Here is a 21858-nt window from a genome sequence, read left to right on the forward strand (position 1 = left end):
TTAATGATCACTCTGGCTGCCTGTTAAAATAGAGACTAGAGTAGATTAAGAGTGAAAACACAAAAACCAGTCTGGAAGATATTGCATAATCCAGGTGACAGTCCAGGGTGACAATAGGGAAGGTGCAGGAAGCAGTTAGATTCTATATATAATCTGAGCATTGAATCATCAGCATCTGTTAATAGATTGAATATAGGGTGTGAAGAAAAGACAGAAACCAAGGTAAGTTCAAGGGTTTTCATCTGAACATCTGAATGGATGCTAACTCAATAAACTGAGATGGGGAAAGAGAGCAGCATTTGGGAGGGAAGAAAGGCTCTTTTGGATATATCAATCAAATTGTGTCGCCTTCAATATATGAATATATAGCTCAGGAGAGAATCATGAGCTGTAGATCGAAATGCGAGTGTTGTTTATGACAGGGTGATATTGAGAGCTACGAATCAGGATAAAATCACCCATGCAGTGGAGGTAGTTAGAGGTGAAATTAAAGGTTTGGGAGATGAAGAAAGGTGTAAAGGATACAGAGTAGAAACAACCAGAAAGGTGAGGAAACTCAGGAGCTTGCCTTGAAAGCCAAGTAAAGAATCATTGTTAGAGCTTCTAGTTGATCAAATAAAGTAAAAATTGAGAATTAATCAGTGGTTTTGCATCCCTGAGACACATTTGTATCTTTCCACAGTGTCAGGTTTATTAAGCGAGACCTCCCCAATAAGCCAATATAATCACAAGCAGGTTACACGCAGTGAGGGTAGCATAGGCAGTAGAAGCGAGCAGCATAAGATGAGAAACAGGCACGAAAGCCCTCCTGGCCACTGGCAGCATCTGCAGGTGAAAAAGTGGGCACCCGTCTCAAGCCAGGCAGCTACAGCAGGGCTGCAAGCATTGACCTGTGGTACAGCCAAGCTTGAGCATTGGGTGGTCAGAGCTCTGATTTCTTATAGACCACCAGGGGTGGAGGTCCGACTCGTATGGGTGTCCAGATAAAATCCTTATCCGAGTGTCCAGACTTGTAGTTTGGGGTGTTCTGGGCCCATCCTAAGTGCTTTCCCATTATAGCCCATTACCTCAGTCTTGACACAGCACATAACATAACCGTCATGGCTGACAGTGACTCCAAATTGGATTTTCAAAGATGTCCAGAAAGTCTGCTTTGCTCTTGCTCTATACAAGTGGATTTAGAAATATGGGGTCACTGGAGACTGGTCTAAGCATGATCAATGATAGAGGCAGAAAAAGGAAAGACACAGCGCATGCACAAGTAACAGAGCAATGGGGTGGAATCAGGGAGAAATGGGAAATGGGGACAAAGTTGAATGTGTTCTTTTTTTTATTTAATAAGAAAAACAAAATGACTGAAAGCTGATGGAAATGATCTTGTATAGAGTGAGGAAGTGATGGTGGAGGGAAAGAAGAGAGATTTAAGGATATGTGTCCTTCACTAGGCTAGGCTGCATGCAACCAAGTGCCTAGCTAAGGGGTCACCTTAAATAAGGATGAAGGCAGTTCATCTGTAAAAACAGGAAAACAGACTAGGAGGGTAGTGACTACAGGAAAATATGATGGCAGGAGTCAGTGAGGGGGTTATCTGTCTGCTTCAGTCTTTTCAGCAAAGTAGAAAAGTACATCCACAAGTTGAGAGTGATGTTAGGAGAGGTATTTGGAGACATGAGGGAGAGACATTTATGAAAAGAGTCATTTGGAGGGTGGATTAGATCATCATAAAGCACACTCCTGTTGGGTCACAAGGTTTTCTAATCATTAGAGCACAGGCTAGTTAGGAACTCAGAATCCTACCCTTGGCCTCTCTCCTCTGCTGCATCTGATTCCTGAGGAGCAGACCCATAATTCCTCTCCCTTTCCTTGTCTTGAAAGCACTGCTTACACTTTGGCAATTTACCAACTGTCCTAGGTGCTAATTTTTTGCACTTAGTAACTTATTCACTATTATACTAATATTTAATGTTGACCATGGTGTATGCTTGGCTAAACTAAGATTTAAGATTAAATATAAAAGAAGTATCTCTTTGTTTCTGAATCAAGTTTGTGGATCAGAATCAGAAAATATAATTATAAATTAGTGTACCACAGGAGCTCAGCTCCAGGCAGGTTTACTTAGGATTTAGCAAGAGCCAAAAACGACAGTGTAGCATTGGAGTGGGAATTCATACCACGTTTATTCTCACTGTGGCAGGTGAGATGGAAACCAAGGATCTTCCTTTATTGTATTCTCATGGTGGCAGGAAAGACAAGAACACAGAATCAGCCTTTGTCTCATGGCATCAGGTGAGACAGCAACCAAATCATCTGCCCTGCCTGATGATTTCATATATATATGAAATTAAACAAAAGTGGCACTGGGCTAACCAGAACTATGAGGTAGTATAGGACTTGTGTACTAAGGCACTCTCTTAAATAAAGGTGACCTGGGAAAATACATGCCTTTGGAGGCAGGGATCCTGGCTACACTCACCCTGACATGACAATTAGTATAACCACTTTGTTAATAAAACAATATCTAGCATCTGTCCATAAACCCTTTAATTCTATTTAAATAGTTCATGAATGAGCAAGGAGGACATGTGTTTTTGTAAATGGATATGCCAAATTTATCAGTTTCTGTTCTTAGATGGATGGGAAGGTGAGTAGAGCATCAAGGAACCACTGTAAAGAAGAAAAATTTTCCATCTTTAGTTTTATTGATTTGGCAGAAAAGAATTATCTCATGGTGGTGGCAGACTGATCAGTATCAGATGAAAAAAGAGATGCAAGAATTTTTGATGCCAGGCTTGCCTGAATCTCTTAATCTCCACTAATAAATTTGACTAGGTCGAAGTATTAGTGTGGGCTGACAGAAATGTCTTATTAATGCTCTCAAGTCTATGTTGCATTAAACAAATACCATTAATTCCCAAGGCATTATTATTAACATAATGAAGAGTGGAGAAGAGAAATTTTGTAAAAATAAAGGAAATATAGAATGTGTATAGTTTTCAAATACTATATGAAAGAAAAATAGACACAGTGTGCATTTCTTGATTAATGGATCCAGAAATAGTGATTCCAAATTAAACATGCTTTTTCCCTATTTCAGTTGTTTCTTTGAGTCACTACGATGATAATCCGGTGAGTTCTACTCTCTTTCATTGATTATTTTTACCTCATAAGCATAAGATTTCTTGATTTACGTTCCACAAAGTCCATAAACCAAAGGCAATCTTTCGAAAGAAGGGGACACTTTCAGGATCTATTTTCATCTCTGAAGCCTCTTGCATCCTTGAATATTTGAGAGTTTGCTCTCAAGTAGCTGTTTTCTTAGTGTCAAACACAAAACACAGTAGAGTGGTACTGTGAGTTCATAACACTGACTCTTCCACAAAGATCATTTTGAATATTTATAAATCCATGTCGATTTTTCTAAATTCACCTTCCCCCTACCTTTGACTACTTCTTTTAAGAAGCAACTTACTATGCAGTAGATTAAATCACTTTTAGATTAAGTGTAATGATTCTCTGATTTCTTCTTTCACAACCATCACCAATATTCATATACACCCATCCCATTTTTCACCCTTATTTCTATCACTTCTCCCCACAAGCAAAAGAGACTTGAGGATGTCTCACTTAACTAAAAAAAATTGCCATCTTACTCCATTTTGCCTTGTTGAAAAAACAGTAACAACAGGATGACCAAGAAAAGATATTGTGATAAAAAAAATTGAAAGGCTACATATTTGGTAGAAAAATATAACTTAGTTACTCAGTTATGCTGAGTAACCACAATATTTCTATTTAAAATATCCTATAGATCTAGTCCTCTGGGACAATGCTTCATCGACCTTCACCTTAAATCTTCCATAAAGATTAAGCACTTACTTAAAGCAGGTGGTTTTTAAAAATGCCTTTTTAAATAGCATAGACACTTGTTAATTATTTAAAACAACAAATTGTTTCCAGACTATTGGTCTCATAATAAATATTGAGTCCTGGCCTATAATTAGCTGGCTTTGTCATTGACTAGAAACCTTAATATCCTAGTTGAAAATGAGGGCTTGAGTTAGACATCTTCTAAAGATTCTTTTAGTACTAAAAAATAGTGAATAAAATAAAAATATTAAGCAATAAGATAAAAGTAACTAAAAATACTTCTATGAACCGAGTATTGATACATCATTTATTAAAATATAAGGTAAAATTCGTATATGTATTCTTTTTTCAATTTTTAAAGAAAATAAACCTTTCAGTATTGATAATGAAATTAATATGTGTTTCACTTAAGCAATATAGGAAACTAAAAAAGAAGTGGAAAAAAAGTACAGGTAATCCCATCTCTCACTTTTGACATTTTGATGTCTGTGAAATTATTGAGTAATAATTTCTAATGTGAACAGTGAATGTTTATTTTCTTCCAAGTAGTTATTTACTGTTGCCTGGCTGGTTTGGCTCAGTGGATTGAGCGTCGGCCTGCGAGCTAAGTGTCGCTGGTTCGATCTTCCAGTCAGGGCACATCAGAGAAGGAAAACTCTGACTCCAAAAAACCTCCGCTGCCTTGCAGCATACCTCTTCAGGGGAAAGGCTAAGGGAGTAAACCCCGACAGAAAATCCGGAGCCGGAGTCCCTAAGGCGGTTTGACGTTGTAGTCAACAGCGGCAACTCCTGCGGCGCACCTGAAGCCAAGCTGTATTGACTCCGTCTTTCCCTTGGACCCTTCAGCTGCGAAGAGAGGGGGGGTCTGCTGCATGGGCAACAGCAGACCCTCCATATCACCCTGCCCAGGCTCTGTAGCTTCAGCTTCACTGGAGAGGACACTCCAGCGTCATCGCAAGATGTCGATTCAACACGGGAGGAGACAGATACCATGTCACTCCCGAGTCGGACTGCACAACCATTCTCGGCGGTGCAGATAGACTTTCAAGAAGCTACACCATCGTCTCTCGAGACGGACGGCTGCCGACGACGAGTTATTTACTGATATTGGGAAGCTACATTTATTTATTTTTTATTTTTTAAATATATTTTATTGATTATGCTTTTACAGTTGTCCCAATTTCTTTTCCTTCTGCTTCCTTCCACCCAGTGACTCCCCCACTTGTCCCCCGCCCCCCGCTTAGTCTATGCCCATTGGTTGTGTGTATAGTTCTTGTCAACATCTTCCTGTCTACTCCACTCCCTCCTATTATGCTTCATAATTCTTGCATCATCTCCCTCCCTTTCCCCCTTCCCCCTCCCCACTGACCTCCCCATAAAATGTTCCCCATACCTTTAATTCTTTTTCCACTCTCGTTGCCTACTTAGTCTGCCTTTGTTTCAATTCCCTAGCTTCTTTTGTTGGTTATTGTGGTACAGTTTTCATTTTAATGTTCATAGTTTTGATCCTCCTTCTTCTAAACACGTCCTTCTAACATTTCGTATAACAGTGGTTTGGATCTAACAAACTCCTTCAGTTTTACTTTGTCCTGGAAGCACTTTCTCTGCCTTTCTATTCTGAATGATAGCTTCACTTGTTAGAGTAATCGTGGCTCTAGGTTTTTGCTTTTCATTACTTTGAATATTTCTTGCCAGTCCCTTCTTGCTGCAGAGTCTCCTTTGAAAAATCTGCTGATAGTCAAGTTGGAACCCCTTTGTACATAATTTTCTTCTTCTGTCTTGCTGCTTTTAAGATTCTCTCTTTATCTTTAATTTTTGACATTTTGACTATAATGTGTCTTGGTGTGGTTCTTCCTGGGTCCAGTTTTTTTTGGAACTCTCTGTGCTTCCTGGAGCTGTAAGCCTATTTCCTTCCCCAAGTTCAGGAAGTTCTGCTTCATTATTTTTTTACATAATTTTTCAATTTCTAGTTCTTCTTCACCTTCTGGCAACCCTATAATTCGGATGTTCGTTCTCTTATAGTTGTCCTAGAGGTTTCTGAGCTTCTCCTCATATTCCCCACTTTTTGTTTCCTCTTTCTGCACTGGTTCACTGTTTGTTCCTTCTCTGTGTTCCAATTTGTTGATTTGATCCTTGGTTTTCCTTCCCTCACCACTTGTTTCATATGTGTTTCTGTTCATTTAAGCAGGACTAGCCTTCATTCCTTCCCCGTCTTGATTAAGTCCCACTGTTATTTCTGTAAGCTGTCTTATAACTATAGCTCTGAATTGAACCTCAGAAAGATTATCTATCTGTTTATTCGTTAATTCATGTATTTGCTTTCTGGTCATCTGTGTGATTGGGATCTCTATCATTATCCCTGCCATCCTGACAGTTTTCATTTTACCTTTCCTGCTTGGGCAGGGTTGTCACACCTCCTATGCTATAGTGAGCGAAGCCCCATGCACTCGTTACTACCAAGTGACCCTTCTCACCACACTGTGGTGCTTTGTGTGGGGGCAGAGGTCTAAGATGGATTCCTGCCATTCACTCTCCCCTGAGAGACCAGAAGCCTCCTCCTCTGTCCCCACATCCTGTGGGCCTCATAGTCCGAGACAATGGAGGTCTGCCTTCCCTGTGGTTGGAATTGCAAGGTGATGGGTTTGGTCTGCAGCCAGAGGTGCTCCCCAAGTGCTTTTCGCCTCCCCTTAAATATGGGTGTCTGTGCTTACCGCAGTCCTGCTGCTTGTCGCTGCAGCTGCTGCCACCAGCACAGCTTGATCTCTCTGTCCCAGCTTTGCCCCTCCTACCCATCCAGACAAGCACCACTTGTTTATAACTTCATATGTTGGAATTCCATATAGCTTTATTTTCTGGAAATTCTGGTTATTTCTGTTTTTGCAGTAGTTGTATTCCTTCTGAGATGTGCAGGGAGATGGAGCGTGTCAGTCTAGGCCTCCATCTTGGCCGGAAATCCAGAAACCATGACTTTAAGGGCAATTCACAAGTGCCAAGGAGTTAGAAGAAATCCTCCACGTGGAGTAAGGACCAACTGAAGGTCCGACTCGTGGGCTCTGGAGTCTGAGCGGGGAAGAGGTGTCAAGAAGTCCCTGCTCAGATTCCGCTCATTCCAGCCATGAGGTGAACTGACAGGTCAGCGGATCGACAAGGGAAGTGGTGCCCAGCCAACCCACCACTGGAAGAGAGCTCGGGAGGGCTGCAGCAGCAGCAGCCATTTCCCGCCTCTCGCTTGGGATGCTACATTTAAAAACATCAATTTTGTAACTAGATGTCTTTGCAGAACTCTCTTATTTCAAGTTGTTTTTAGTCAATAGCTTTGTTTTCTTCATGTAGGAAATTTTTATCTACAAATTTAAATTATTCAAAAATTTTGAGCCCTTTTTATGTAAAAATGCCTTTCTATTATTTATATTTCACATTCTTAGAAAACATTTTAAAATAATTCCTTTGTTATTTCTAGAACAATATTTAAAGCAATATGCCTATAACAATATTATTTCTAGGATAATATTAATAGTGGTGTTAACAGAAAAAATGTCTAGCTTTTTGTGATGTATATTTTAAAAATTATGTTAAAGATTTTTATTAAAAAGTTAAGAAATTGGAGAATAGGTGTTTGATAATATTTTGGCATTTATGATGATTACAGAGTATCTTTTTCCTGTATTTTTTAACAGAAATTAAATTAACAAGGCTCCTAGCATTAAATCATTCTTACATTCTGGAAAGAAACATCAGTTGTTCATATAGCAATAGAATTTTAATGCAACAATAGGTTACAAATGTTAACATTTTAACAATTTTTGCTGTTAAGTTTATACTGAGATGAGTCTGTGGTTTTATTATTTTAACTATTTGATCAGGTATTATTTCAGGGTTACACTGACTTCATATAAAGTAATGTGACGCTTTCCTTCTCTCTCTGTGCTCATAGAGGCAACCACTTCCTTGAAATCTGAAAGAATTCTGCTATAAGATCTTCTTTGTTGTTATATGATAGCTTTGTCAATGCTTTGTTTTTTGTTAATTTGTTTTGACACAATTTGACTTAATTATATTTTTCCAGAAAAAGAAGTTTTTCATATAGCTTTTCAACTTATATTCATAAAGTTGAATACTTTATATAAATTTAGTAATTTCCCTGGGTTTTGAAAAGAAGAATTACCTGTAGACGATAGTTTATGTTCATTCATATATTTATAATTCTCTTGACACTAGTGAAGATAACTTTAAAATTTTCTTCTCTTTAATGAAGTGAATCATTTTGCAGAGAATATCCTTAGTCTATGTTTTACAATGCGGTGCTTTCTGCCATATTTTATTGTACTTTTATGTTACTTATTTATTTATTTATTAAAAAAATTTTTTTACCGTTTTTCTATTACAGTGGTCCCACTCTTTCCTCCATTGCTACCCCACACCCAGTCAACCCCTTCTCGCACAGTCAATCCCCACCTCATTGTATATGTCCTTGGGTTATTTATACTAGTTGCTTTACTAAACCTTTCCCCTATTCACCCCCTTCTCCTCCCTCCTAGTAACTGTTATTCTGTTCATTTTTTATATGCCTCAGGTTCAATTTTGTTCATTTGTTTGTGTTGTTCATTAGTCTCCTGTATTAGGTGATATCATATGGTATTTTTCTTTCATTGCCTGACTTATTTTGCTAAGCATAATTCTCTCTAGTTCCATCGATGTTGTCGCAAATGGCAGGAGCTCCTTTCTTTCTGCTGCATAGTATTCCATTGTGTAAATGTACCACCATTTTTTAATCCACTCATCTATAGATGGGCACTTAGGCTGTTTCCAGCACTTGGCTATTGTAAACAGCACTGATATGAACATAGTGGTGCATAAGTTCTTTTGAATTGGGGTTTCAATTGGAGTTATAATCCTAACAGTGGAATCGCTGGTTCAAAAAGCAGTTCCATTTTTAGTTTTCTGAGGAAATTCCATACTGTTTTCCATAGTGGCTGCATCAACCTACATTCCCACCAACAGTGCACTAGGGTTCCCATTACTCCACATCCTCAGCAGCACTTGTTTTTTGTCAATTTGATGATGATGGCCATTCTGACTGGTGTGAGTTGGTATCTCATTGCGGTTTTTATTTGCATCTCTCTCATGGCTAGTGATGTTGAGCATTCTTTCATATGCCTATGGATCCTCTGTATATCCTCCTTGGAGAGGTGTTTGTTCAGGTCCTTTGCCCATTTTTAAATTGGGCTGTTCGTCTTCTTGCTGTTGAGATGTGTAAGTTCTTTATATATTTTGGAGATCAATCCTTTGTCTGAGGCATCATTGGCAAATATATATTCCCATATGATTGGTTCACTTTTCATCTTGCTGATGCTTTCTTTAGCTGAGCAGAAGCTCTTTAGTTTGACGTAGTCCCATTTGTTTATTCTTTCTTTTATTTCCCTTGTCTTAGGAGTTGTATCAGTGAAAGTATTGCTACATGGGATAGCTGAAGTTTTCCTGCCTATGTTTTCCTCTAGGACTTTTATGATGTTATGACTTACAGTTAAGTCTTTGATCCATCTTGAGTTTATTCTCGTGTGTGGTGTAAGTTGGTGGTCTAGTTTCATTGTTTTTTGCATGTCCCTGTCCAGTTCTCCCAGCACCATTTGTTGAAGAGGCTCTTCTCACTCCATTATATGTTCCTTTCCCCTTTTTTGATTATTAGTTGACTGGGTTTATTTCTGGGTTCTCTATTCTATTCAATTGATCTATATGTCTGTTCTTATGCCAGTACCAGGCTGTTTTGATTACAGTGGCTTTGTAGTATAATTTGATGTCAGGTATTTTGATTCCTCCTACTGTGTTCTGTCTCAAGATTTCTGTGGATATTTGGGGTCTTTTTTGGTTCTATATAAATTTTTGAAGTATTTGTTCTAGGTCCATGAAATATGTCATTGGTATTTTAATAGGGATTGCATTGAATCTATAAATTGCTTTGGGCAGTATGGACATTTTAATGATGTTTATTCTTCCCACCCACAACCATGGTATATACTTCCATTTATTTGTATCTTCCTTAATTTCTTTCTTCAGTGTTATGTAGTTTTCTGAGTACAGGTCTTTTATCTCTTTGGTTAAGTTTATTCCTAGGTACTTTATTTTTCTTGTTGCTATGGTAAGTGGGATTTTTTTTCTAGTTTCAATCTTTGATATTTTATTGTTGGTGTACAGAAATGCCTTCAATTTCTGAATATTGACTTTGTTACCTGCTATTTTGCCAAATTCACTTATTAAGTCGAGTACATTTTCAATGGAGTTTATAGGGTTTTCTAGGCATACTATCATGTCATATGCGCCTGCCACATTTTTAAACTCTTTTACTCTAACATGAAAGACAAATAAAAGATATAGAAATCAATGGATTATTGTAAGGAAAATAATCTTTTAAGCCACTATATTTAGGTATGATTGACATGTAAAATGTTGTGCATAATTAATGTATACAACTCAATAAGTTTTTGAATAGGTGTATACCCATGAAACCTCACCACCTTCAAGGCCATAAACATATTCATTGCCTCTCAAAGTTTCCTCCTACTCCCTTTATTAGTAGTAGTTGATTACTTTTGAAAAAATATCGCTTCACATAAGATCTACCCTCTTAACAAGTCGTAAGCATACAATACTATAAAGATCTGAAGAACTTATCTGTTTTACATAACTAAAATAAACTGAATAATTTTATTCACTTTAGGTCAATAAACAGAAATTTTATAGCCATCTCAGAAACCTCCATTTTCCCATCTTTTACTGTTGTTATTTGTTTTGGTTAAATTTTATTTTTTATTGAATGTAATTTCTATAAGACATTGCATTAGTTTAAGTGTGAAGACATAATGATTTGATATGTCGTCGTCGTCGGCAGCCGTCCGTCTCGAGAGACGATGGTGTAGCTTCTTAAGAGTCTATCTGCACCGCCGAGAATGATTGTGCAGTCCGACTCGGGAGTGACACGGTATCTGTCTCCTCCCGTGTTGAATCGACATCTTGCGATGACGCTGAAGCTACAGAGCCTGGGCAGGGTAATATGGAGGGTCTGCTGTTGCCCATGCAGTAGACCCCCCCTCTCTTCGCAGCTGAAGGGTCCAAGGGAAAGACGGAGTCAATACAGCTTGGCTTCAGGTGCGCCGCAGGAGTTGCCGGTGTTGACTACAACGTCAAACCGCCTTAGGGACTCCGGCTCCGGATTTTCTGTCGGGGTTTACTCCCTTAGCCTTTCCCCTGAAGAGGTATGCCGCAAGGCAGCGGAGGTTTTTTGGAGTCAGAGTTTTCCTTCTCTGATGTACCCTGACTGGAAGATCGAACCAGCGACACTTAGCTCGCAGGCCGACGCTCAATCCACTGAGCTAAACCAGCCAGGGCAAGATTTGATATGTATATATGTACATATATGACAAGACGTGTCCAGAAAGTATCCAGCCACACATGCACTATGAAAAATAGAGACATTTATTGAAGAAAATACAAGAAACACTGTATATAAAAAAATAATGCCTCACTCCCTTTCAAAGTAGGCACCTTGAGACCTCACACAATTCTCCCAGTTGCTATCAGCTGCCCCATCATGTTTTCCTGAATCTCATTGATGGTTTGAATCTCTTCCCTTTCAAAAGTGATTTTAGTTTTGAGAAAAGTCAAAAGTCGCAGGGTTTCAAATCTGGACTGTAAAGGGAACAAGTTACCTGGGTGACTTGATATTTGGCTAAAAAAACTCTGTATGAGGCATGATGCATAAGCAGGCATGTTGTTCAGATTATGCTGCCAATTACCAGTTGCCCATAGCTGTGGCCTTCTGAATTATCTGGATAGTTTCCATGGAGGAATGTTCAAGCTTAATGCAAAATCTGATACAGATTCGTTGTTCTACTCTTTCAGTCATTTTGAATGCAATGGCCACACAGTACACTTGCGCACTCAGTGGTGTCTACCACCTTCACTGACTAGTGCAGTAAAGTCGTCATTGTTTACATGCTCATTCCAGTCCAGTCTCCTTGGTTGCCAGATTACATTGATGTCGTGCAAAATGTTCTTGTTATATTAACAATGGTTGTACTGTTTCCAGACAGACTGTGTGTGTGTGTATCACCAAAATAAGTTTAGTTAACATTCATCACCACATATAGTTACTTTTTTTTTCCTTTAAGACCTACTTTCTTGGGAACTTTTAAATATGCAATATCATATTGTTAACTGTAGTCACTATGCTGTACATTATACTCCCAGGACTTATTTAGCTTATCTTCCAGAAGTACCCACTATCCTGACTTTTATAAGAATCACTTCTTTGCTTCTAGTTATAATTTTATAACGAAAGAGAACTTGCCCAATTCTAAAAATTTTATATTACTTTTATTTTTTAATATTTATTTTTAATCCTCATCCAAGGATATGCTCACTGAACTTAGAAAGGAAGGAAGAAGGGAGAGATTGAGGAGCGAGAGAGAGAAAGATCAATGTGAAAGAGAAGCATCAATTGGTTGCTCCCTGTATGCACCCCAACCGGGAATGGAACCTGAAAACTTTTGGTGTATGGGATGATATCATACTCCAACCAACTGAACCACCTGGCTGGGTCAAAACTTTATATTGCTTTTAAATGTCTTTTAATTTACACGTTGTCTGTCTCTCCCCTTTTTTCCCATTAAAATAAGTATCTTGAAGAACTTAGGGAACTGGATCTATGGAGTTTTTATACAGTTCACCACATTTCTTTGTCCTCTTCATTTCCTGTTAATTGCCACTGAATCCAGATTCTTAATTAGACTCTGGCCCAATCCCCTTGCCAAGATTGTAATAGATGATGCATTCTTTCATTAGGGAGCACATAAAGTCTGGTTTTCACATTTTTTAAAGTTAGCATCCACTGATGGTCAACGCCTACATCCATTAAATCATCAGGGATTCTAAAATGTCAATATTCAAGTTCTCTCATTTTCTTTTCATTCAATAGCTGGAATACATTTACAAGGAGATAATCTTTTTCTAATATTTTGGTTAGTCAGTTGTAATAGCTAAAGGAAAGCAAGAATAAGTGCTTGACTCATTTCTTTTATTTTAACAATTGAAAACATTGTGGTAAGAACACAACATTCTTAACAGATTTCTACCTTCTTAACAGTTTTTTAAAATTTATTTACTGTATTTTCTATTACAGTTGTCCCACTTTTTCCCCCACTGCTCCCCACCACCCTGACCTCCCCTTCTCCCATAGTCAATCCCCACCCCGTTACCCCATTATCCATGTCCGTGGATCATTTATACTAGTTCCTTGACTAGACACTTCCCCTTCTTTCTCCTCTCCCACCTCCCCTCTGGTCACTGTCAGTCTGCCCTTTATTTATTTGCCTCCGATTCTGCTTTGCTTGTTTGTTTGTGTTGTTCATTAGTGTCCTGTATTAGGTGATATCATTTGGTATGTATTTGTCTTTCGCTGCCTGGCTTATTTCGCTAAGCATAATACTCTCCAGTTCCATTTATGTTGTTGTAAATGGTAGAAGTTCCTTCTTTCTTTCTGCTACATAGTATTTCATTGTGTAAATGTACCACAGTTTTTTAATCCACTCATCTACGGATGGGCACTTAGGCTGTTTCCAGCACTTGGCTATTGTAAATAGTGCTGCTATGAACATAGGGATGCATAGGTTCTTTTAAATTGGTGAATTGATGTTTCAGGATTTTTCAGGTATAATCATAGCAATATCTTCTTAACAGATTTTTAAGTACATAATAAAGCATTGTTATCAATAGGCACAGTGTTGTACAGCATATGTCTAGAATATGCCAATCACAGGACAAATACTATATGATTCTGCCATATTTTTAAACAAATATTATTTTTTCTAGTCATCTTTAAATAAAGTCTGCAGGACTGCTATTGTTCCCAGAATAGCATAGCAGATTACCTGTGGGTCCCTCTTCTGCTTTCCTGACTCCCATTTGAAATTATCTTTCAAGTTTAAACATAAATTCAGTCATGCTACACCTGAGGCAGACAGGAAGAAATATGTGGCCATGATAAGCATTATTTTTATATGCTTTGCTTTCTACATGTGATGGGGAAAGACACCGATTTCACAGCGTGTTGTGTGAGTTCCATGTGGGGGTTTGGGGGGCTGAGGGAAGAATTGTTTGTGTATCCTCATTGAAGGTATGAAGATGTATCTCTCCTTTTCTGGATTGCTCACCTACTTTAGCAAGCCAGGTGTTATGGATTGAATGTTTTTGTTTCCTCAAATTCACATGTTGAACTCCCAGTATGATGGTATTTGGAGGTGGCTGTTTGGGAAGTGATTAAGGTTAGATGCAGCAATGAGAAGCAGACCCTCATGATGGGATTCAAGCCCTTCCCAAAAGAGGAAGAGAAAGAATCCACATCAAGGAGAGGCCATGTGAGCACACAGCAGGAAGGTGCCCATCTGGAAGCCAGGAAGCTAGTGTTCAGGACACCCACTCCACCCTGATCTTGGTTGGACTTCTAGCTTCCAGACTGTGAGAAACTAAATGTCTGTTGTTTCAGCCCCTCAGTGTCTGGTATTTTGTTGTAACAGCCCAAGAAATTATGACAGAGGTGAGAAGTCAAGTTGGAAAACGTTATAGGGCTATTAGCATAGTGAGGCCACATGTTTTGTTTTGTTTTTCCTGTTTCTTACATAAACCACATTTGCATCTGTGGAAATTGCTCACCCTTGCTTCTAGAGGTTCTAGATTATAACATCCTTCCTCACTGTCTTGTTGGAGAAAATGTATCACTTTTAAGGAGATTGACATCATTAAATAATAATAAAGTGCAATGAGTGTTGGTTTATTTTCCACATTTGTCTGTTTCTCCAAAGTCCTCCTGTGTTTCTGGCCTTGTTCTCCTTTTACTCATGATTAGTGAGAAATGCCAGAATTTGCTTTAGTTACTTCTCTGAAAACTGCACATTTTCCAGAAGGGATGTTGCCCAGTAGTCTTTGATGTGGGTTTTTTTTTTTTTTTTTTTTTTTTTTTTTTTCGCACTGATTCACATTCATTGTATTTGGTAGTAATTCTTGCCAAAGAGTTGTGATATATTGTTGGCATTATTTACTAGATTCAGAACTGATAAACATTTTTTTCTCATTTTTGTTTCTTTTTTTATTTTATCTGTCAATTTATAAGGGGAGGCTTTTATAAGAGGTTCTATAAGATATTACCCATTTTTTTCTTTCAAATAAAAACAGGTGAGTAAAACTCATATAGGTACTTGTTTATTTGAACCATGATGCAGTTAACATTTCTTGTATCAGTTCTCAAAATGTGGTTCTCACAACCCAGTTACACATCTTGCTAATAGAAGTTACAGAAGAAAAGGTTTCAATGGTCAAATAAATGTTAATAACACGAGTGAAACAAAATTAAACATAATTCTTTCCTGAAGAGCTTTTCAGTATCTGGAATATGCAAGGTAAGTTTATGAGACTGACAAAATATAAAGTGTTTTCCAGAATTTATTTAAATTCATTATCTGTATTTTCTATAAAGCATCACAAATGAAAAAATAAATTTGTAGAATAGACTCTGTAAAATACTGATATACTAGCACAATTTCTTAATTATAGGTGAAAGTTAGGAATAAAAGTCGTTAGAATCTTGCAAACTTAATATGAAAACATCCGCCCCCCGCTAGACTCCCACCTTCCCTCCTTTCATGCCAAAAATGCTGAAATGCTCCCTTCTCATATGAGGAAGGTCCTTCTCCCACTTTCTGGTAACCTTGTGAGAACTGAATGAAGCAATGTGTATCAGATACTACTATAAAAGTCCCATTGCCTGACAGTGAAACCCATGGACCAAGAGTTTTCTTTTGTTTTTAATTTTATGTTTAGATTACAGTTGAAATAAAATATTTTTTGAGTTAGTTTCAGGTGTATAGCATAGTGAGCAAGACAATCATACACTTCACAAAGTTCCCCCAGGTATTTCAGATGCCCACCTGGCACCACACATAGTTATTATGATATTATCGACTATATTCCTTATGCTATATTTTACATCCCCATGGCTATTTTGCAACTATCAATCTGCACTTCTCAAATTTTTCACCCAGTCCCCCATACTCCTCCCCTCTGGCAAACATCAGTCTGTTTCTGTATCTGAGTCTATTTCTTTTTTTGCTTGTTTGCTTATTTTGCAGTATAAGTTTCACATATAAGTGAAATCATATTGTATTTGTCTTTCTTTGACTGACTTATGTAACTTAGCATAATACCCTCTATGTCCATCCATGCTATCACAAATGGTAAGATTTGATTCTTTTTCATGGAAGAGTAATATTCTGTTGCACATATGTACCACAGCTTTTTTACGCACACATCTATTGATGGGCACTTGGGTTGCTTCCCTTATATGCTGTTTATCATGCTGTTATATTGAGATTACTTATGAAATATGTAGCAAGTTCTTAATATTTTCAAATTTGTGATATTATATAATTCTCTTTTTAAAGACAAAACATACCGTGCTCCAGGTTATATTTATAACAACACTGTTGTCATTCATTTGGTTTCTGACATGATTTCTTTGTTGTTTGTTTTTTGTTTTAAATTTATTTTTATTGTTTTTCTATTACAGTTGTCCAATTTTTCCCCCATTGCTCTGTCCCCCACCCAACACACCCCTACTCCCACAGTCAATCCCCACTCCGTTGTCCATGTCCATGGGTTATTTATACTAGTTCCTTTACTAAACCCTTCCCCTACTTAGCGTTCTTCTCTCCCTCCCCTCTCCCTGATAATTGTTATTCTGTTCCTTGTTCAATTTTGTTCGTTTGTGTTGTTCATTAGACTCCTGTATTAGGTGATATCGTATGATATTTTTCTTTCATTGTCTGACTTATTTTGCTAAGCATAATTCTCTCTAGTTCCATCCATGGCAGGAGTTCCTTCTTTCTTTCTGCTGCATAGTATTCCATTGTGTAAATGTACCACCATTTTTTAATCCACTCATCTACAGATGGGCACTTAGGCTGTTTCCAGCACTTGGCTATTGTAAACAGTGCTGCTATGAACATAGCGGTGCGTAAGTTCTTTTGAATTGGGGTTTCAGGATTCTTCAAGTATAATCCTAGCAGTGGAATCACTGGTTCAAAAGGCAGTTCCATTTTTAGTTTTCTGAGGAAATTCCATACTGTTTTTCATAGTGGCTGTACCAATCTGCATTTCCACTAACAGTGCACTAGGGTTCGCATTTCTCCACATCTTTGCCATTCCTTGTTGTTTGTCAGGTTGTTGATGATGGCCATTCTGACCATCAAGCTGTATCTCATTGGGGTTTTAATTTACATCTCTCTGATAGTTAGTGATGTTGAACATTCTTTCATATGCCTATGACCCTCTGTGTATCCTTCTTGGAGAAGTGTTTGTTCAGGTCCTTCACCCATTTTTAAATTGGGCTCTCTGTCTTCTTAGTGTTGAGACGTGTAAGTTCTTTATATATTTTGGAGATCAATCCTTTGTCTAAGGTATCATTGGCAAATATATATTCCCATATGGTTGGTTCGCTTTTCATCTTGCTGATGCTTTTTTTGCTGGGCAGAAAATCTTTAGTTTGATGTAGTCCCATTTTCTTATTCTTTCCTTTATTTCCCTTGCCTTAGGAGGTGTATCAGTGAAAATATTGCTACATGGGATATCTGAAGTTTTGCTGCCTATGTTTTCCTCTAGGACTTTTATGGTGTCATGACTTACATTTAAATCTTTGATCTATCTTGAGTTTATTTTGCTGTGTGGTATAAGTTGGTGGTCTAGTTTCATTTTTTTTTTTCACGTCCTTGTCCAGTTCTTCCAGCACCATTTGTTGAAGAGGCTCTTCTCATTCCATTATATGTTCCTTCCCCCATTGTCTATTATTACTTGACTACATAGACTGGGGTTTATTTCTGGGTTCTCTATTCTGTTCCACTGATCTATATGTCTATTCTTATGCCAGTAGCAGGCTGTTTTGATTACAGTGGCTTTGTAATATAGTTTGGTGTCAGGTATTTTGATTCCTCCTACTGTGTTCTTCTGTCTCAAGATTGCTGTGGCTATTCAGGATCTTTACTGGTTCCATAGAAATTTTTGAAGTTTTTGTTCTAGGTCTGTGAAAATTGTCATTGGTATTTTAGTAAGGATTGCATCAAATCTGTAAATTGCTTTGGGTAGTATGGACATTTTAATGATGTTGATTCTTCCCATCCATGAACACGGTGTATGCTCCCACACTCCTGTTCCTGTTTGCCCTCTCTGAAATTTGCACTCATTCACTCCACTCCGTTTTTGTACTCCAAGTACTTCTGCGATGGGAGCAAGCAGACAACAGTGCTATCTGCTCTGCCACCATCTTTTTTTCTGGTTTCTGGCATGATTTCTTCAGTGTGAGAGAAAGAGGACAGTTCTAGTTAAGCTTTGGGAAATACCCCAGGGGAGGATGGATGGTCTCTGTCATTGTTATGTGGCATATGAGGATAGCATAGAGGTTGGAAATGGACACAGCAGACTCTGTGCCCTCTGAGGAAAGAGAGTCATCATTTTGATAAAGTAAGAGTGCATGAGGCCTTGACTTGAGGTAAATGAGACATAAAGTTAATCTTATGTGCCATAAGGCTACATCTTAGCCAATAAGCCACTTTGTAGTGAATGAGCCTAGTGGCTCTTGGAGAACATGATTTGGGAGAAAGTCTGTAGCTTATGCAAATCTTCTTGTGAATGACATGGGATAAAGACACTGGATTGGCTACCACAATTTTGCTGTGAGTACAGTTTCAACATTTTATAGATAATTTTATTTTTGGGTAAGATGATGTTAACAGAGCCATCAAATCATTGCAACCTTAGATTTTTCCTTTTTCGGCTAAAGATTTCCATATAAGGGAATAGTGATACACTGACTGGAACTAGTGATCACTGCAGTTGAGCTCAAACCTGGCCGAAGAACAAATGTGACACACATGTCCAATGAGGGGAAGCCAAACTCAGCACTTACAGGAAAACTGGCACACTGAATCTTCTGATTATTTGCAATGCGACAGACTTTATGATTCAGGGCATACTTGTTCTGTCCTCCAACTGCCTGGGGGGGACCTAGCAACAAGTACAATTGCCTTATGTCCATGTTGCTCTTAAATTTATGAATATCTCTTAAGATTTTCTCATATTGTTTAGTTATTGACTCAGTGGAGCTCTTGGGGGAAGGAGGAATTGAGGTAATGTGACCTAGTGAGACAGATGTTCCTTCTTCCCATGTTGCTGTGATTGCCTAGAAAGAGCTGGAGTACATAAAGATGAATACATAAAGAGATACACTCATGTAAATATATGATCTCAGAAGAAGGGGGAAAATAAGTTGTCCTCACATGAGAGTGTTTGATGATTTCTGAGACTGTTCAAATTCTTAAAGCAGATCTTACAACCCTGAAAAAATAATTTTATTTTTCTATATTTGAAACCATTTCTTTTTGAATTTTTTTTTAGTTTTGAAATTATTAATAATAAAAATTTCAGCCAGGCCCAGAGAAGGTGAACATGACTTATTTTCTTTATGGTGCCCTTTAGGACACCATTTGGAAAAAGAAGCACAAGGAATTTGGTGAAGTCTGGAATAATAGGGAGAAGGTAGTGGTCTTCCCATTTCTGAAAGACTGATTCCCTCTCTCTTCCAGAACATCCATGATTAATGCAATTTATGTCATTAGCCTAGAAAATATAATTGATAAAGAACTCTGACAATGCAGAAACTCTTGATACTCCCTATAATTTCAGCACAGGAAATTTTTATCCCCAGCATGATCCATGCTGTGAGGGTCTTCACTCTCAGAAGGAAATTGATAAAATTATAGTCCATCATTGATCAGGGGAAAGGAAAGAGGAGCTGAAGCTGAGCTAAAAAACAACTCCTGTTCTCTTATGTGGACTAGGAAAGAATGAGGGAGAAATAAATCCTTCTATCCAACAGACTTTCAAATCCTGACTTCTCTAGTAAAGCAACTATAGGTTTGCTCTAGTGAATACACATAAAAAATTGGATGAAATAATAAAGTTGTTGAGACAACATATTGGTAGCAATGGAAATGTTATCATCTTTGTTGTGGACACTGCATTTCTTTTTTTTTTTTTTTTTTTTTTTTTTTTTTTTTTTTTTTTTTTTTTTTTTTTTTTTTTTTTTTTATTTTGGTTTTTCAATTACAGTTATCCCCTTTTCCCCCAATTTCTCTCCCCCACCCAGCCCACCCCCTCTCCCGCAATCATATCCCTCCCCGTTGTCTATGTCCATGAGTCTTTTATACAGGCTCTTTAATTAAACCCTTCCCTTACTTATCCCCCTTCTCTCCCTCTCCCCTCCCCCCTATTGACTGCTATTCTGCTCTTTGTTCTATTTAGTTCCTTTGTTTGTGTTGTTCTTTAGTCTCCTGTATTAGGAGATATCATATGGTATTTTTCTTTCTTTGCCTGGCTTATTTCACTAAGCATAATTCTCTCTAGTTCCATCCATATTGTTGCAAATGGTAGGAGTTCCTTCTTTCTTTCTGCTACATAGTATTCCATTGTGTAAATGTACCACAGTTTTTTGATCCACTCATCTACAGATGGGCACTTAGGTTGTTTCCAGCACTTAGCTATTGTAAACAGTGCTGCTATGAACATAGGAGTGCATAAGTTCTTTTGAATTGGTGTTTCAAGATTCTTCGGGTATAATCCTAGTAGTGGAGTCGCTGGTTCAAAAGGCAGTTCCATTTTTAATCTTTTGAGGTAATTCCATACTGTTCTCCATAGTGGCTGCACCAGTCTGCATTCCCACCAACAGTGCAGTAGGGTTCCCGTTTCTCCACATCCTCGCCAGCACTTGTTGCTTGTTGATTTGTTGATGATGGCCATTCTGACTGGTGTAAGGTGGTATCTCATTGTGGTTTTTATTTGCATCTCCCTGATGGCTAATGATGTTGAGCATTTTTTCATGTGTCTATGGACCTTCTGTATGTCCTCTTCGGAGAAGTGTTTGTTCAGGTCCCTTGCCCATTTTTTAATTGGGTTGTTTGTTTTCTTGATGTTGAGTCGTATCAGCTCTTTATATATTTTGGAAATCAGTCCCCTGTCTGTGATGTCATTGGCAAATATGTTTTCCCATATGGTTGGTTTCCTTTTCATTTTGCTGATGTTTTCTTTTGCTGAGCAGAAACTCTTCAGTTTGATGTAATCCCATTTATTTATTTTTTCCTTTATTTCTCTTGCTTTAGGAGATGTATCCGTGAAGAGATTGTTACGTGAGATATCTGATATTTTCTTGCCTATGTTTTCCTCTAGGACTTTTATGGTGTCACGGCTTACATTTAAGTCTTTGATCCATCTTGAGTTTATTCTCGTGTGTGGTGTAAGTTGGTGGTCTAGTTTCATTTTTTTGCAGGTCCCTATCCAGTTCTCCCAGCACCATTTGTTAAAGAGGCTCTTCTCACTCCATTTTATGTTCCTTCCTCCTTTATCAATGCATTTCTTGATATAGAAGCACTTTGGAATTTTGGATACTGATTCTGAACTCCAGAATTAAAAATAAAACTTATAGTGCTTTTTGTAATATCGTTTATTTTTTAATTGTGTGCTTTTTAAAAAATGTTTAATTTGCTTTGCCTGCTCTGCTTCTTTTTGACAGATTGGTTTCATCTGTGACTGGGGAAATCAATGCAAGCCAAAGTTGAGTAGAATCTTTCTCCTCCTCTTCTTACTCCACCTCCTCCTCTTTCATCATCATTACCAATCCCCTGATGAGTTTCAGATCTTAAAAATCAAAAAAACTCTCATATTCTCCAGAAACTTATTCTGTGTAGATCTTATCTCTTTATTCTTTTGTTTGTTTAGCATTACTAACCTAAAAATGATATTTTATTTAACCACCAGAGGGAGTTCCCTAATCTATGGATTCTAAAAGCCAACAAGAATAAAATAAGTCATAAACTTTATATGTTTTATGAATGAAAATAA

At 37.8% G+C, this 21858-nt stretch overlaps 1 long non-coding RNA gene across 1 annotated transcript in view; it reads left to right on the forward strand.

Annotated features, from left to right (window-relative positions):
• Positions 1–21635, forward strand: part of LOC150004557 (uncharacterized) — a 61008-nt gene extending 39373 nt beyond the window's left edge. The window contains exon 3 of the long non-coding RNA XR_016512394.1: positions 21530–21635. This is a non-coding gene — a long non-coding RNA (uncharacterized LOC150004557). The remainder of the gene's footprint in view (positions 1–21529) is intronic.
• Positions 21636–21858: the final 223 nt, after the last annotated feature.

Source organism: Furipterus horrens, unplaced genomic scaffold (assembly GCF_987537825.1).
Source record: "Furipterus horrens unplaced genomic scaffold, mFurHor1.1.pri manual_scaffold_7, whole genome shotgun sequence".
NCBI lineage: Eukaryota > Metazoa > Chordata > Mammalia > Chiroptera > Furipteridae > Furipterus > Furipterus horrens.